The sequence below is a fragment of the Amphiprion ocellaris genome, chromosome 7, assembly GCF_022539595.1.
Source record: "Amphiprion ocellaris isolate individual 3 ecotype Okinawa chromosome 7, ASM2253959v1, whole genome shotgun sequence".
NCBI lineage: Eukaryota > Metazoa > Chordata > Actinopteri > Pomacentridae > Amphiprion > Amphiprion ocellaris.
Genome location: NC_072772.1, coordinates 6,811,155 through 6,828,232, shown reverse-complemented (window position 1 = coordinate 6,828,232; position 17,078 = coordinate 6,811,155). Strand labels below are relative to the sequence as shown.

Sequence of the window (17,078 nt, the reverse complement as noted above, 5' to 3'; positions counted from 1 at the left end):
CCATTCACATACTCACCTGCTTGTCTTTCCTATCCTATCACTTTCAAATCTAAGCAGCAGCAGCAGCTTGTTACAGCTGCACTTCACAACACTGTGCAGGTCTTCAGTAAAGTCCAAATGAGCCCCTGCAAGGCTGACAGATCATATAAAATCCCATTACAATCTGCATCATGTGTGGCCAGATCACTGCTTGCTAAATTGCTTGAGATCAACTTCACAAAGGTCTCAGTAGTGCAAGAGCTGTATATGAATTCAGTTTTATATCAATAGTCTCCAGTCGACAGTTATTTCCATTTCAGTATACCTGTCAGTTCCTTAACATTCTAATATCCTAAGATTATGTAGGAAGATCCACAACTTGAAACTGAAAGTGACATGGAAGTAAGAACCCCACCATGGGTGCCATGTTGGGTCTAGCTGTACCCTAAGCAACCACTGCTCACAATCACTAATTACAAATGTCTAACATTAAGCCAATTAGTGCTCTGCTTTATTTTTTTAACTTAAATTTTATCTACATTTCTTGAAATTCGTACAGTATATGTAGTACAAGTTTCTGCTTTTTTCTTTTTTCTTTTCAGTTGCCAGACAAAACAGCAACATGAAATTAAGCAAGACAAAACAGTACAGAGGAACGGGAAAAGAAAAAGAAGGAACAAAACAACTAAACAAAATAAATAAATAAAACACATTCTACTCCAAATTGTCCACTCTCAGCTATCATTAGCAAACCAGCATCGCTTTATACAATGACTGTATATGGTATGTAGGCATGAAAATAGATAGTGGGGTATCCTTAAGAGATAACTGTTATTAAATCAATACGAACAAGGCAGGATTCCATCGTTCAGTGAACACAGATTTTTGGAGTCTTAGTGCTTAGAGGTAATCTGTTCCATTTGGTATATGTCCCACACCTGTTAGACAATTAGTGCTCTGCTGACAGCTCCTGATTCCAGCATCCAACCACCACTCACTCCTCCATTGTCAGACTCAGAGTAGTGACAAGTTTTTGGGGTAACGTTGACATTCATCAGGCTCGTTACCATAATATAGGTGTATAATTGATATCTGCATTCAAAAAATGTCATCAATACGTATTATCCCATAACAAATCAAAAGTATCAGTTTCCTATATGTGTCCTGCTTGCACCCAGTCTAGTCCTCCAGAGCAACAAACGACTTGAACCCTTACTGCTGTTGTAATCTGCGGGTTTAAAGGCGTCTCCACTGTGGGCTACTAAATTGCTGCTGCATTCACCTCCAGGAGCTTCCCCCTCAGATCGCTGCTGACCTGAGAAGCGATCAACCAAGGCCTGATTAATGGGTCTCTAAGCCTCCTCGGAGGCAATCACACTGAGAAGGTTGGGCCAAACAGTAACAAATGGGATACTCAGCAATCATCCTTTATTGCATCAATAACCTCTGTTATCGATCAATCAGCATTAAAATTTTAGAGGAGAAACACGCCTTAATCGTTGGTGTGCGACATGTCTTTATGGCACATTTAAAGATTTCTGCTTGCGTTTTCACACACAGAGCCTTTGATTCATTCAAGGGTTAAGAGAATAAAGATCTATATCACCCCATTTGTCTGGAGGTACCATCAGGTTGCCATAGTAATCAGCATGCGCAGAGGCTAGCTGTGACTGATGACTTTAAGAAATTGAACTTCTAGGTAAGCGGCACAATACTTAAATTGATTTTGTCACTTGAAGCTAAGGTGGTGCAGCACAGATTTCCCCCCTTTTAAGTCTCCAAGGAAGTATTATGGGTCATTTGGGCTGAGAAGGAGAGACTTGTCTCTGTCTAAATGGTGTGGTGGTGGTGGAGGGGGGGAAGCTTCTGCTGGTGCATCTCAGGGAAGGAGGCAAAGATTGCCCTCATCAATCTAATGCCTCTCCTCCTGAGGTAATCATTTCCACAGAGCAACATGGCATCTCATTAGGGTGATTCGCTCCCAGTGTCAGTCAGCCCCAGACACCTTCACAGCGAAAACTCTGGTGCAAGAGAACACACACTCTAAGATTATTGGACAACCTGACGGCACAGGCTCTCACACCTACAGTACATTAGTGTTATTGGTGAAGCATTATTTTCTATTTCCAAGCAGCATTTCATCATAGCTGGACAAGCTGAGTAGAATCCGTAAACTAAATTTTAAAGATATATTTCTGAGAAACTAGATTAAATTAATGTCACTTACTCTGTCAGCTGATTATTTACCAATTAAATGATCAATAGACAGCAGTCATATATAGTATATATTTTTTTGCTTTCAGACCATTACAAGACATATTAGCAAAGGCACACATAGGACATTTTTTAAACTTTAATATGTTGCTGTTAAATTTGTAAGAAAAAATAGAGGTTATATGCCACAGAGCACATACCTTTATGTCAGCAATATGTCACAGCGATTTGTAATTTGGTTTTAAAGAGCTCAAAACCGCAACTGCCCGCTGAGAGAAAACCTCAGCAAAGTGATGGAGTCTACATAGCAGGGCTTGGCCTGACCTTTATGACACGCAGGAAACAACTTAAATGCCCTGTGGGACAATACAAACACATTTGCACACATTCACAATCAACCCCAGAGTCTCTGTTCTCTAACAATCTGTGAAAATCGCAGACTTGAAAAAAGCCATATCACAAAGGCAAAATGTGAGCAGGCTAAAACACAAGAGGGCTTTTATGGATGTCTCATTACATGTTTTATTTCTTTGCTCAGGCCCTTAGCCTATCCATCTTCCATACTCTGCTTTCAAGTGAACAAACTCCTACTAAAACCATCTACTACCATACAGGTGGGACTTTCAAACAGAGATAATAGTAGAACAACCGACTTTGCTTGTTACAAAACACACAGAGAGACTGTTTAATAATTTATTCTCTAGCATCAGCTGAAGTTCAACTCATGGGATAACACACCTTTACTCTTTTTTCTCACCTCATCCGCATCTCACCTCTCTCTTTCTGTACCTAATTGTGCACGAGGAGATAAATGAAATGAGGGTTGGCACGTTCCCTGGACATTTTAATTTGCTTCTCTTTAATTCAGCCTGACCCCCTTTCCACTTTGATCGGCCAGCGGGAGCTCTGATAAGGACCTGTCACTCACATGCAAACACTGAGGTTACTCAACAGCAAACTGTTTCTTTGCCATTCGCAGATGCTCTCTACCTGTGCTGTCAGGGGAGAGCTGTTCACGGCTCAGTGAAACCTAAAAGCCCAGTGAGAATTGAAATATGGCACGTGAGCTGTGCTCATTCATCCCAGCTTTCCATTCACTCCAGCATAGACCAGGACAGGATTGAATACAAATGCACTCCTTGATTATTAGGAGTCCAGAGATTAAAGTGTAGCAACATTAGGTGGCAGCTCCAAAGGCAAAAAATGTGTTTCATTTACTCCTGAAATGGCATGAGCCTTGAGCTTCAGGAGAACCAGCTCAAAGCAGAAAAATAAGAAATGAAACTTTGTGTATTTGCGTATCATCCCTGGAGACAGTTACATCAGATACCTTTGATCATGTCAGGCTCTTCAGCAGCATAAAATAGGAAATAATTCATGTCACACTGTTTAAGACTGAGGGCCTTTGGAGTACCTCTTCCCTAACTTTAACAGTATGTATCGGAGGCACACACAGAGTAACAGAACCATAGTTGCAAGACAAAACCTCTTGCTGCTCTGTGCACACTAAGCTGTGCCAAGCTACTCTGTTTGCTCCCTTACGGCAAAGAGCACAGCCGACTGAAATCCCCCCATCACAATCGTCTCATTGTATAAATCAGGCTGTTTAAAAGTGCAAGTTTCTGAAATGTGTTATTTAGAAAAAAAAACAAATACTAAACTAGAATTCAGTTATTTCATATTCCATCACTTCTCTTGAAATGTGTTGCTGCGTACAATTGCAGATGGTGGTCTCTACCAAGGCAGCAATTTTCTGACTTCACCACTGTTTTGTTGTACAGATGCATTAATGCTTCACTCATACTTAGTGTACTCAAAACAAACCTTACACATTTTAGAACCAATCTGGTTTTAGGACATGAAACCTATTTTTTGACTCACTAATACCTCTAACCAGCCCTAATCAGTCAATTATCAGCAGAATCAAATGGAACGCAGTGTGTTTATCGACTACAGTGCACCATCAGCACCACTGTCTTCATGTTATGTTCCAAATCTGACCTCCTCTGCCCCGTTATCATTAGATCCGCCAGGCAAAGCAGTCCCATCTATCAGCCAGCTTACCCAATGACAGCAGCCAGTTTCTGTGTGACTGTGACTGGTGGTCCTTCCAATTTGTAAATGGGATTGGAAAGTGTCTACAAAAGCTGAAACAATACCACCCCTCACCACACTCTGCTGGAGCCAGCTGTCGCGTCTAGCCTTTCTACCCATCGTTGCCCTTCACTCTTGCACTCCATTGTATCTGGAGATGCTGTGGTGACTTTGCTAGCGACACTCACTCATCAAACTCCTTCTCCTGTTGTCCCACTGTTCCTGATATCAGTAGTATCAAGTCTCTCTCCCTGCCTCAGTTCTTCTCTCCAAATCCTCAGACAGTCTCCTTTTTCCTCTTTCTCTGAACCCATCTCTCTTCTCATTATTATCTCTTATTCCCTTCAGGTGTGCCTCACACCTACAGCCTTTAATTTTTCTCCCGCTCGGTTCTTCCTTTCTTCTCCGTTATTTTGCCTCTCTTTGAAACTCATCTCCTATCTGCCTCTCTGTCCTTCTGTGTTTCTGATCACAGACACCTGTACCTGTAGAGGATATTCACTGCCATTCAACAGGTAGTATGGTAGTTTAGAATATGCCATGGTTGATGACTCAAAGACATGAACACTGAAGAAAAACAATAAAACCAGTGAATTTGTGAAAAATTGTTTAACAGTGAATCTTTCATATACTTTTGAGACAAGATAGCAGACATTACAGCATTGGACCAAGACTAGTGTGCTGCAAGGTGCACTGTAAAAAGTTTTTTGAGCTGTACTTAACTTGAAGTACTGTTTGGTGTCGATTTCTGTGAATTCCAATATGTGATATTGGGTGGTGTGAATGTTTCAGTCTGAAGAAGAGCTTAAACAATTTTACAGAATGTTCTGCAACTCTAAAATACACATATACAGAGCTGTGCAGCTATTGTATGTATTCTTACATAAATTGTCATTCTGCTAATCTGTCAGTCAGTGACTCAGTAGCTGTTACATCGGTTAATTCAGTCTGAGCTCCCTTCATAAGCTGTACTTCACCTTGTAAAAGTCTACTTCTTAACTCTTTCTAAACCCTTAGATCCCTTCTACGCTTTCTGCCCATGTAAATTCGACGTGCTGCACCGCTGAGGCTTTCTGTGTGTGAATCATGTATTATCCCTTGTCCTCTGCTCCTGCTTGTATGTCTCTCTTTTCCTCTAATTTCATTTCCCAGTGGAGCTGTCAGGCATGTGGAAGGACCTGTCTACCACATGGTATAGGGGGGGGATGAACAATTTATACTCTGCCAGTTGGGCCACAATCACACGGCATCTTCATAATTGGCTGCATAAATATTGAAACAACTATTTAAACAGTTCTGATCAAACACAAGTCAATCAAACGGAAACAATGGGCACAATGAGGAAAAATGTGTTCACATCAGAGAGATGCAGAAATCTAGACAAGCCAGCAGTGATCAACTAACAGTGTGTTTAAAATAACAGACTGAGAGCAGAAGTTGGGCGCTTAAGATCCTAATGTTTGATAAAAGGGAGTAAGCATGGCAACAGCTTTGTCTGTAATACATACAAGTAATACCCATTTAGTGAACATAAATATGAAAAACCCTGTGATCCTTTTATAAATATGTTTTACACTCTGATCTCCTTTCTGTATTCTCACTTGTCCCTAACTCATCGTCTACATTTTTTCCCTCTTTATGACCCTTTTGCTGCTGCACATAGACCATTTTACACTTTAAGTCTCTCAGCCATTCTTTTCTTCGACTGAACCTTGTAACAGGAGAGCTGTGCACTTGTTGAAAAAAAATACAACACTGCCTTGTGCAGAAGACCAAAGGTATGATGCAGATGAAACCCAGATCTCTTCAGCACCCAGACCTCATCTTTACCCTCTCTGCCCTGAACTCTGTGGAGGAAGCACAGCAATTTTCTTTCGAAGAAGCATTTAAAATGTTCTACACTGAGGCAGAAAAGACCCAATAAATCAGGCCCTCGCCATCCATGTGTTTTAATCATACCTTAAATGCCACAGTCTGGTGATCTAAGGGTGAAGATACAGAAGCCACACATGTAAATGTATACACACATCACCCTCATGAAAGTTTTAGGTTCTGCCGTCTTCCATAACTCAAACTGAATATTGTAATCCTATTTAGCAACGGCAACTACAAAAAAATTCCACAACATAAGTCACGTTCATAGATTATTTCATCTGTTTTTGAATCTTATAAATTATATTAGAAGATCACATCCAGTCTTCATCATCGCTATCAGCTGATAAAGTTTTAAAGTGAACACCGGCCCACAGAATAATTGGCATCACTTTTCCATTGGGAGCACACTGGTAGATACTTTTTCAGTTGTTCAGTTTTCAAACTGAGAATTTTTTTTTTTTTAAACAACAGTACAGCATGTTACTACCACTATTAGTGTGATTGTTGTCAGATAACCTAGTTTTGGACCAGTGTTTTCTGTGAGGTTGTTTCGTACAGACTGGTCACAGGTGCTAAATACCTGCTGATCGATAGCTCCAATTTAAACGTTTCCTAGACGTCACATACACAGTAAATTTTACTAAATTGGCTGTTTTCTCAGAGCTGAAATTTCTATGTGCTGAGATTTCAATGAGCAGAGGATTTTTAACATCAGCACTGCGGTCGATTGTATTCATTGAATTGTGGGAAGCAGAAATCTTAATCGCGATTAATACTAATTTAATTCTGCAGTCCACTATTGTGCTAGTCATTGTGATTGACGATAGGAGCCTTCCTTTTCTTCTTCACTGCCTTAGTTGGTGTCGCTGTCTGCACCTGCACTGTCATCCTGCTGTGTGTCAGTCAGGACCTCTTACTCTCCACCAGCCTTCTCCTCTCTCTCCTCATTTTGTTTTCTAAGATAATCAGCTGCAGATTGCTTCATCTTTGGAAGACGCAACAGTTAAATGGATTGTTTCACGCTTCAGGTAGAGAGGTACACACTGCCTCACCAAGTGAAGAAGAAAAAGTAGCAATACATTTCAACCACAGCAGTTATCTACCACCAGGAGAGGCATCAAAACAGCCTAATGATCGTCATGCACTCTCACCAATGTGACCGAGTAAAATAGCAGGTAAATAACACCTGACAGGCTAAAATTTAAGTCTGAAAATGTTACAGAAAAATACATATGATGTGTTTTACAGGTAAGTCAGTGTAATTTTCTTAATGTTGTGCAGTGAATGTGTAAATTGATGTCTGCATCTGCCCGTGGGCCCTAACAAGCATAGGTATAATAATATAATTCCACTGCAGGAAAAACCTGATGTTCTCTGTATTCAGGTGCAAAATATGTGCATACATTGGTAACAACATCAACAATCGTTGATCGTACATACGCAATTTATCTTGACTTCAAAAAAAATGTAAACTGGTAATATAACAAACAGTTAATCTGAAATGTTGATACTAAATATTTAGAACCACACAACAGGTAAAGTTAATTTGACATGTAATATGTTACAGACTTCATCCCACTTACATTTCTTTGTAGAAAGGAAAGTGGGAATTTAGACTTTACACAAAAACACTAATAACATTGCCATCTCTGATGACCTAATTACAGTCATTGTTGGTACAATTATGTTTTACTGATAATTTTATCACTATTAAACAACAAAACAAATAAAAATCATCATGTTTGACTATTCATTATCATGTAAAGCTTCTGGGTCTAAAAACTCCCACATACACTATATTGCCAAAAGTATTCGCTCACCCATCCAAATAATCAGAATCAGGTGTTCCAATCACTTCCATGGCCACAGGTGTATAAAATCAAGCACCTAGGCTGCAGACTGCTTTTACAAACATTTGTGAAAGAATGGGTCACTCTCAGGAGCTCAGTGAATCCAACATGACTGTGCACCAGTGCACAAAGCAAGGTCCATAAAGACATGGATGACAGAGTCTGGTGTGGATGAACTTGACTGGCCTGCACAGAGTCCTGACCTCAACCGATAGAACACCTTTGGGATGAATTAGAGCAGAGACTGAGAGCCAGACCTTCTGGTCCAACATCAGTGTGTGACCTCACAAATGTGCTTCTGGAAGAATGGTCAAAAATTCCCATAAACACACTCCTAAACCTTGTGGACAGCCTTCCCAGAAGAGTTGAAGCTGTTATAGCTGCAAAGGGTGGACTAACGTCATATTGAACCCTGTGGATTAGGAATGGGATGTCACTTACATTCATATGCGAGTCAAGGCAGGTGAGCGAATACTTTTGGCAATATAGTGTATTTATCATACTGACTCACACATGTTTATAACAGTAATTAGCTAAGCACCAACAGTACATATAAAGATACCAGATGGCATTTAGGCTGGAGCGGTGCTGTGGTCAGCTTAGGCATCCCAAGCAAGTTCTACTTTGGCCTGCAATATACTGTAGCCGTCTGCCAGAGTCCTTGTACCTGCCTGCCTCAGTAATCTTCCTGGGAGCAGACAAACATCAGTGAGTCTTATCTCTACTTCTCAGGAGCAGCCGGGGAAAGAGGCAGGAAAAAAGCAGGTGGCCCAGCGGCAACACAGACAGACTGAGGCAGACTCGTGAATTCAGTCAACACAAACACAAACAGTTCATTAAACGCATACATACGCACACATCTCTACACACACAAACACAAAAGCACATCAAACTTCCTCGGGAAAGAAAAAAAACTGAGTTCTTGACGCACACACTGTGTTGTTTCTGCTAAGCAGTTGAAGAAGAATTATCTACGGCCAGTGGTGAGAGTATCCATGATGAAGTGCAGTGAAGATTAGTTTAATGACCATGACGTACCAGAACCAGTTCAACATTTTCAATAAGGCGGAGCAGAAGGATTTACACAGTAGCAATAGGGACTGCTGCAGTTGACACGTACTGAGGGACTATAAAATGCCATCTGCACCAAAGTGATATTTAATACTTGCAACTTATGCAAGATTGCACATGTGGGCAATGAAATTGAAACCATCTCACAAACCACTTTCCTTGAGCCAAAGTCAGTAAAAAGTCAAATTCTGTCAGTAGTAGATTTCACAGGGCACTGGTGCCTCAGAGAAATTCAGTGTCTTTACAGCATACTGTGTGTTCTGGCATTTGTATTCACAGCAAACTGGAGCTGCCTGTGGGGGAATGTGGTGGCTTAAAAAATATGAAAAGCGTGTTATTCTGCATATGAATATGAATTGGGTTTTACTGTCACTGGCACACAGAAGAGTTGGTAATATGACACAGACTTTATCAGTAGTCCTACTTTCTGAGGTGTGTGTGTGTGAGTGCACATGTGGTGAAGAGGTCTGTTGTTATAATTGTACATGCTGACCGTGTCTATCTGGTATAAGACCTGCACCAACACATGCAGTCTGTAAGCGTTTAAATCAATTTAATATGGATTTAAAGGAAAATGTGCCAGTATGAAGGAATCAAAACACTACTTGATGCTTCTAATACCCTGTTTGATCCTGTAAAACATGATGACTTGATTGTTAATCCAGGCCCTTTGAGCATTCACCTATAAGCCTCCTGTGAGGCTTTGTGATTTTTGTCCTAACAGAGCCCAGCAAGTAGTATTTGGCGAGAAGCCTCCAGATGACGATGTATTCTGTCCGTGAAATAAAACACGACAAAAAACCTACTTACTCATTTTTAATAGGGTCCTGTCTGGCACCTTTTTTAAAATCTAAAAATACAAAATTTCTCCATCTTCTGTGAGCTGTTTTTTTCTAAAATCAAACGAAATACAAATGTAGGAGAGGTCAGGGAGAAAGAACTGAGAAGAAAGGAGAACAGAGAGACGCTGCATGTTTAAACTGTCTGCCTGGTTTTATGCTGTCAGTATGAAGGATAAAAAGGTTATATTAATGTCGCTACAACATCGTCATCAGGAACTTGCTCACTGACACCTACAACATGCATGGGCACACAAGCATATCTATCCTCACATCTTGACAGAAGAACTGAAATAGACGTTTTTAAAATCTGTATTGATTGCGTGGTCTGGGAGATGAGCCTGAACGATGCCAGATTGTGAGATTTTGCTGAAAAACTGCTGCGTAACTGACAGGTCAGGTTGATACACAGTCACTCAAAAACTGTCTAATTCATACTACAACTCTGAAATACTGTTTATTGTATCACTTTTTGTTAACTAGTTCATGCAGTAAGAGCACTCATTTTGTGCTTTTATTAGTGGTTTAATAGTTGGCCTTCTCTACAAATACAAAAGTCAGGCTTTCATTTCCTTTTAAGGTATACAATGATAAAAATGACAGAATTACTGTAGCTAAGAATTTAACTCATTTTCTTAGCGTGTTGGCATAAAAAGTTTTACAAAGACTAGAAGTAAGTCTGTCCCTATTGTTAAAAAGACACTTAAGTATTATGTAAGTTCTACCTCTAAACTACAGTGCAGGAGAGGAGCATTGTGCACAGGAGATTTGCAAAATGTTGGATGATTGACACCGACAATTGCTGCTGCAAAAAAAGAAAAACAAATTCCAGGAGAGATGTTCCTTCACTTTGAATGGAAAATGTCTGCTAAAAATGTGTCATGTTGAAATTGTGAGAAAATGGGAGAAGGTGACTGAAGGAAAAGGTCATCTGCTGTGCCTGTTAAGATCTCATGGGGAGAAAACCTAAAAGCTAAAAAAAAAAAAGAAAAAAGAAAAACAAATGCATTTTGTATGGACCCATTTTACATGGACGGACAAAAACCTCTCAGCTAAAGAAATTTCAATAAAATAATCCTCTTTCACGCAAACAGGGCTGAATTATAGTCCAATAAGCAGCTTTTGTTGTCACAACTAAGTGCAGTCAAAACATTTTGCGATGAGAAAAAAGTCCACTTTTCATTTTTACACACTGTGGCGCTCACAGAAAAGGAGTGAGAGTGTGACCCTGGTAGGGTGCAGTGAACTATATGTGAGCTTTATAAACTGGGGACACAGACACAGTTTGGACCCTTTAATTACAGTGACTGCAATCAATATTGTAACAGCACCTCAAGCAGCTAAAAGGACAACTTGACCCTGGTGCCTGTTTAAATATTACAGTGCATCAGCCTGTGATGTGTTCAAGGTGTTATTGTATGATGTCAGACTTATTTCCTTTTGTTTGTTACAACGTTATTTTTCCTTAAGCTGTTTCATCTGCTTCTAATTCGGTCAGCATTTTCCGAAATTACTTTCAACAACTCCCAGAGAAGTAGCCTGGACTTCTTGTCTTGGCCAATGCTTTTATTTATAGATAGAGCAAGCAATACAGCATACTAATCACCCTAGTAAGAGCAGAAGTGTGTGTTTTCCCGGGCTCGGTTGTGTCTCTCACAAGAGCAACACTTTTGGAATCGCTGACAAAATTGAAGACGTGGGCGGTAATTCAGAGGTCTATCCTGATGTTTACCAGTGATTTTTTAGATTGCTGATATTTTACCACTTAAATTAACCTCTTGTTCAGTAAAGTGTCAACTTTACACAGCAGTTTTGGCACAATCAACAGCACAAACTTTAAAAAAAGCACATTTTCTCTCTGTTTGTGCCGCTGCTTTGTTTTCATTGTTACATTCCTGTATATGATTCTCATTTTGAGCGAAATAATCTCACCTGATGTGCCATGTTTGAAGCATCACATTAAATGGAAATGGACATGTGCATTATTTTAGTCAAATGTCAAATAAATTCAGCACAGCTTATCACAAACAGGTATTTTGTGGATGTTTAAACCCTCTGAACGCCAAAACCCACAGACTGCTTTGAAAGGTGTGTTATCTTAATAAAGTTGCCAAAACTACACCACTTATCAGTGCAAGAAACTGTAAAAACAGAAAGAATCGTTGGATTTTCAGCTTGAAGTAGTCATCTGTGACCTGTCACTTTTTTCAGGAAAGTTAACCAAATCTGAACCTAAAACCTAGTATGTAACAGTACATGACAACACAGGGACTTTTTCCTTTTTTTGACACCTGTGCAGACCTGGTAAAATGCTGGATACTTGATTCTGGTTTTCTTCAGTGTGTTCAAACAAATAATCAATTAAACTTTTTGCTTTTGAACAATTAATGTCATTATACTGTTGTTATACTGCACAGAAGGCTTCTTTTTAATTCTAGCTGTGTCGATAATGTTTCCGTAGAGGTACAGAACTTCATACTGTAGTGAAAAATGAGCCCACAATGAGTGAAAATGTGAAAGAAGCAAGAAAAAAAAAAGAAAGAAAGAGAGAAAAAAATAGGCCCAGAAATTGTGTAGAGTTCAGAGGGTTAATGATGGATTCATAAATGGGACCTTCAGGGTAAAAACTGGTGACATATCCTGTGTTCTAATCATTAGAATGAGATATCAGCTGCAGCATTTTCTACAGCGACTAAACGTTTTAAGAGGAATTTGCTGTAGACTTTTACAAATTTCAACAACACATACTATATTTACACAAAGAAAGTCGATAAATGATGTAACGCTATTTTTTATCAGTGCTTTACTTCCATTAGTCCCTCTTACACACATGGACATGACAGGCCTCGGTGTCCAAGCCTAAAGCACACAGATGGTAGCAAGCCCTCAGCCTAAACTCATTGTCATTCATTATTTTCTCTCCCTCCTTCACTCTCTTCTTCACTCTCTCTATGGCGTCATTGAACAGGGCAGGTGAGTGGCGGACGAACACCTTCTCCTACCTTTGATCTCCTGAGGTGTGGGGCTCTAATCCATCTTGCAGCACAGAAGGCTGTCTGATCTGGGTGGTTGCGGTGGCCACTTAGCTTCTCCTCATCTCACATACACATATAGTATGTGGCTCTCGGCTCTCACAGAAGGTGTGTATATATATATATATTAAAATATATATATACACACAAACAGTTTGGGCTGTGCACGCTGAGCTGCTGCGTACAGGCACTCTGTAAGACAGAAAAAAAAGATAGGAAATGTGAGTAAAAACACCAAAGACGATGAATGTGATTTTAGAAAGAACACACATAAGCATATTATTTTGGACTGCAATCAGTTTCACATTGCACACAATCCTTAAACACAAAGACATCCTATTGTTGCGAACAGGAAATCAAAAGGCACATAAAAGCATGGCTTATCCTTCTTACTATCCTTACAGTGAACGATAAATTTTCAGAAGGACCTTCAGAACAATGGTATTGCATTATAAATCATATTTTTGGTCCGGTATCAGCTTCTGCAGTCCTATTACTAATGCTGAGGACAGTCATTTATTCAACGTAGAGTAAGTTTAGAATCTGCACTGTAAACCGCAGTCTCAAAGTTCACAGTCCCATTTTGCTGATGGTCTTGTTTTACTGTTTGTCCCTTACTCAGCGAGATACCCTTCCTCTTTATATAGCACATCCAACATTTTTCATACTGTCACTGCACATACTTTGAACAGCTTTTGAAACTCATCAGCATTCAAAACAACGCCTAGCACACAATATTGCAAGACAATTTCCACAGTAAATGAGAAAGTAAATGTCACTTACAAGATGAGCATTAATCTCATGTCATTGCGTTTTAATGGCACACTTACTCAGAGGAGAATTAAACTTCTCTCGGGAGATCAACCTAATCACTTAGCACCAGAGTGAGATCATCCTCCTGCGTCACAGATCCTGCCATGTCATTAACAATCGGCACATATCAGCTTCATACATGTTCTATCATTGCATTCACACACAACCCACACAGAAACATTTAAATATAAAGCCATGACGTGACCTTGCTAACTGATCAAATCTTCAGTCATAAGCAGGTTTTTCTAACTTTTATTGCCCCATCTGCGTACGTACTCTCACCGTGATGGTCAAAGATTTAACAAAGGTTGAACTTATTATTATTAATGGTGACATAAAAAAAGACAGTTTGATAGACAGCAGTACATGTCAAACCCTCCCTGCACACACCTCTTTCAACGCTGAAATGTTTGCACTTGTCAAGCTTCAGTTGTTCAAGTCAGCCATCTAGGTACACCACAGGCTATTATTGCCAATAAACAACAATGCAGTTCTGGTGTCTTTTGAGATTTTTTTTTCTTATCTCATTAATCATTTGGTTGATTCCTCAGTCCAGTCATGAATACTGCTACTTTTGCAATGACAACAGAAAAACAGAGCTACTGCTAGCACTGCTACTTTACCAACTCAAATTTGCCCTCAAAGTCCTCCAATGGCTAAAGTTTTTTTACATGGATGAATCAATTGTTGTGTTCAAAGCACTGTTTAATTCAGCTGGGAAATCCACTTGTCTGTAATTACTTGCAATAAGTTTTAAAGAATACATCAATCCAGCCTGAGATAATTTACTGCAGGAGCAGAATAAAAGGTTACATCAAATGAAAATCTAAGCTGGTAGAGGGGGATGTGGGGTAAATAGTAATGGGGAAACTTTTGAAGTGATGACATATGTAAAGTTTGAGCAGAAAGGATATTGTTGCTGAATGCTCCTTCAGCCTGCTCTCCTCTCCAACTCATTTCCTCCCCCTTTTACTCTCTCTTCTTCTCTCTGCCCTTAAAGCTTCAGCCTGCTGTATACAAGGCAACGGTACAGAATCCATTTCCTATTAAACAGTGCCAAAAGGACTAAAATCCCTTGTGTACTACCTTCCATGACCATTAAAAAAACCCTGTAACAATTACATCTTTTGAGTAAAGAGACTGCATTGCAAATCTGAGCTAATCAGAAGCATCAACACATCAAATAAACTGTGCTGTTGCTATTAAATGTCATCATGTTGCTTTCACATCATGCACTGCAAGGTGTGATTGGGATTTCAATACAATAAATGCAATACATGCAATGAGAACAATCATATTTTAAATACTGCACACATGTAGGTACAAAAACACCAGAAATGCTAGTTTTTAGCAGCTGGCTTTTTGTTTGTTTATATATATATATATATATATATATATATATATATATATATATATATATATATATATATATATATATATATATATATATATATAAAAATAAATAAATAAATATAAATATATACGTAGATAGATAGATAGATAGATAGATAGATAGATAGATAGATAGATAGATAGATAGATAGATAGATAGATAGATAGATAGATAGATAGATAGATAGATAGATAGATAGATAGATAGATAGATAGATAGATAGATAGATAGATAGATAGAACTCAGTGTGTTTAAGGTAGCTTGCAAATTTGTGTTGACTGCGCAACATGCTTGCAAACAGTTTCACCAGGACAAGTGCACAAATCATGGTATACTAAGAGAAATATGCAATTGTGTTTTGATTGAAAGATATTTGCCACTGATATGCTTGTTGTGAAAACAGTATTGACTAGCTGCAAGGCACATTTGAAAATATACACAACCGCTGCCTGTGCAAAAAGCTTCATTATGAAAAGACTTTCTGAAATTGCTCTGATGTATTTTGGTTCATCTGCACAGATTACCCTTAGGCTTAAATTTTTCTGCAAGCTCCCAGGCTCAACTAAAATTTGGCAGTAATAGTAAAAATAATGGGTAGACAAATCTTGCACTGATGATATTCATCTATTTCACAAACAAGTGTTGGCTATTTAGTAAGCGTCATCAAAACAAAACTTATGACAACAGCATACGTAATGTTAACTTAGGAAGCTGTGAAAACTGATTACTTGTGAACTATTGAGTAATTATCAATTTGTCAAGTTGTCAGACTTTGTGTTTATAGTACTTTCATACTTACAGTGTAACATATATCGCTTTACACATCAAAAAAAGGATAAATTAAAAAAATCACACCCTAAGGCCCCCCTCCCCTTATTTTCCAATCCCCCAATAAACTATTATGATATACATGAAGGACTCATTAAAAACGGGGAGGGAGGAAGTGCTATCATAAATACATGTCATAAATTTCATAAATCACAAAAAAACAGAGGCAGAGTGTCAAAAATTCAGAATAGCAAGGAAGACAATTATAGAAAAGTGAAGTCACGACACTACATACAACTGAAGTTGTTCACTGCTTTCTGTACTATCCAATCCAAATGATGATCAGGAACATCCATATCCATCTCGTAACCTTAATAAACATAATATGCCCAACACAACCATTCAAGCTCAGTCTAGCCGTAGAACAAGTTGTTACACAAACAGTGGGTGACACATCTACTCTGAAAATCAAGTGCCACTTTCAGCAATAGACAAGAATGTCAAGTTTTTTTATTCAAGGTGTAACTCTGTTAGGTCAGTGTAGCCTTTACATATTCTGTATCTTCACCAGGAAATAACAAAAACAAACACAAAGTCAGTACAGTCTCACAAAGTCAGACCGATCTACATAACATTGGAGGTCTGACTGCACCCAGTATCATTCTGTAATAGGGGAAAAATGCTGTGGTTTGTTTTCACTTCTTTAAACCATTCACAGTCATTCTGGGTGGCCATAAACCCAGAATGCAGCGATGGCGCCCCTGCAAAATAGTGTTGGCCAATGGGAATTGTTTTTTGGTGCAACACTTTCAAGTTGGAAGGCGAGTGCCCTGTTGAACAGCAAATGTAAACACACTCTTTCCAGATCTTTACAACCATTCACCAGAAGAACCACACAGTCCTGCGTTTTTGTATTTAAATCAGCATCAAAACTTGCCATTCTCAGCATGCAGGTTGCTGCGTGGAGGTGGTTTCCCATAGGGAGGGGAATTTTGAAATTGGCAGGGAAGAAAGAATGCCTCATTAAAAACATAGCTCCAGTGGCAGATTTATGAACAGTCTACATTCGGTAAGTCAGACTACATTTGTATGACATGCCACATCGGGAGTTCGCAATTAATAAAATCAATGATGGCTGAATTTAATGTAA

The 17,078-nt window shown here is 39.1% G+C and overlaps 1 protein-coding gene across 3 annotated transcripts in view; it reads right to left on the bottom strand.

Moving 5' to 3' along the window:
• grik4 (glutamate receptor, ionotropic, kainate 4) overlaps window positions 1–17,078 on the bottom strand; it is a 304,795-nt gene that overhangs the window by 209,060 nt on the left and 78,657 nt on the right. For all 3 annotated transcript variants that reach the window (XM_035953556.2, XM_023281819.3, XM_055012535.1), the window contains exon 2: window positions 12,925–13,146. The gene's annotated coding sequence lies outside the window, so the exon portion shown is untranslated. The remainder of the gene's footprint in view (window positions 1–12,924; window positions 13,147–17,078) is intronic.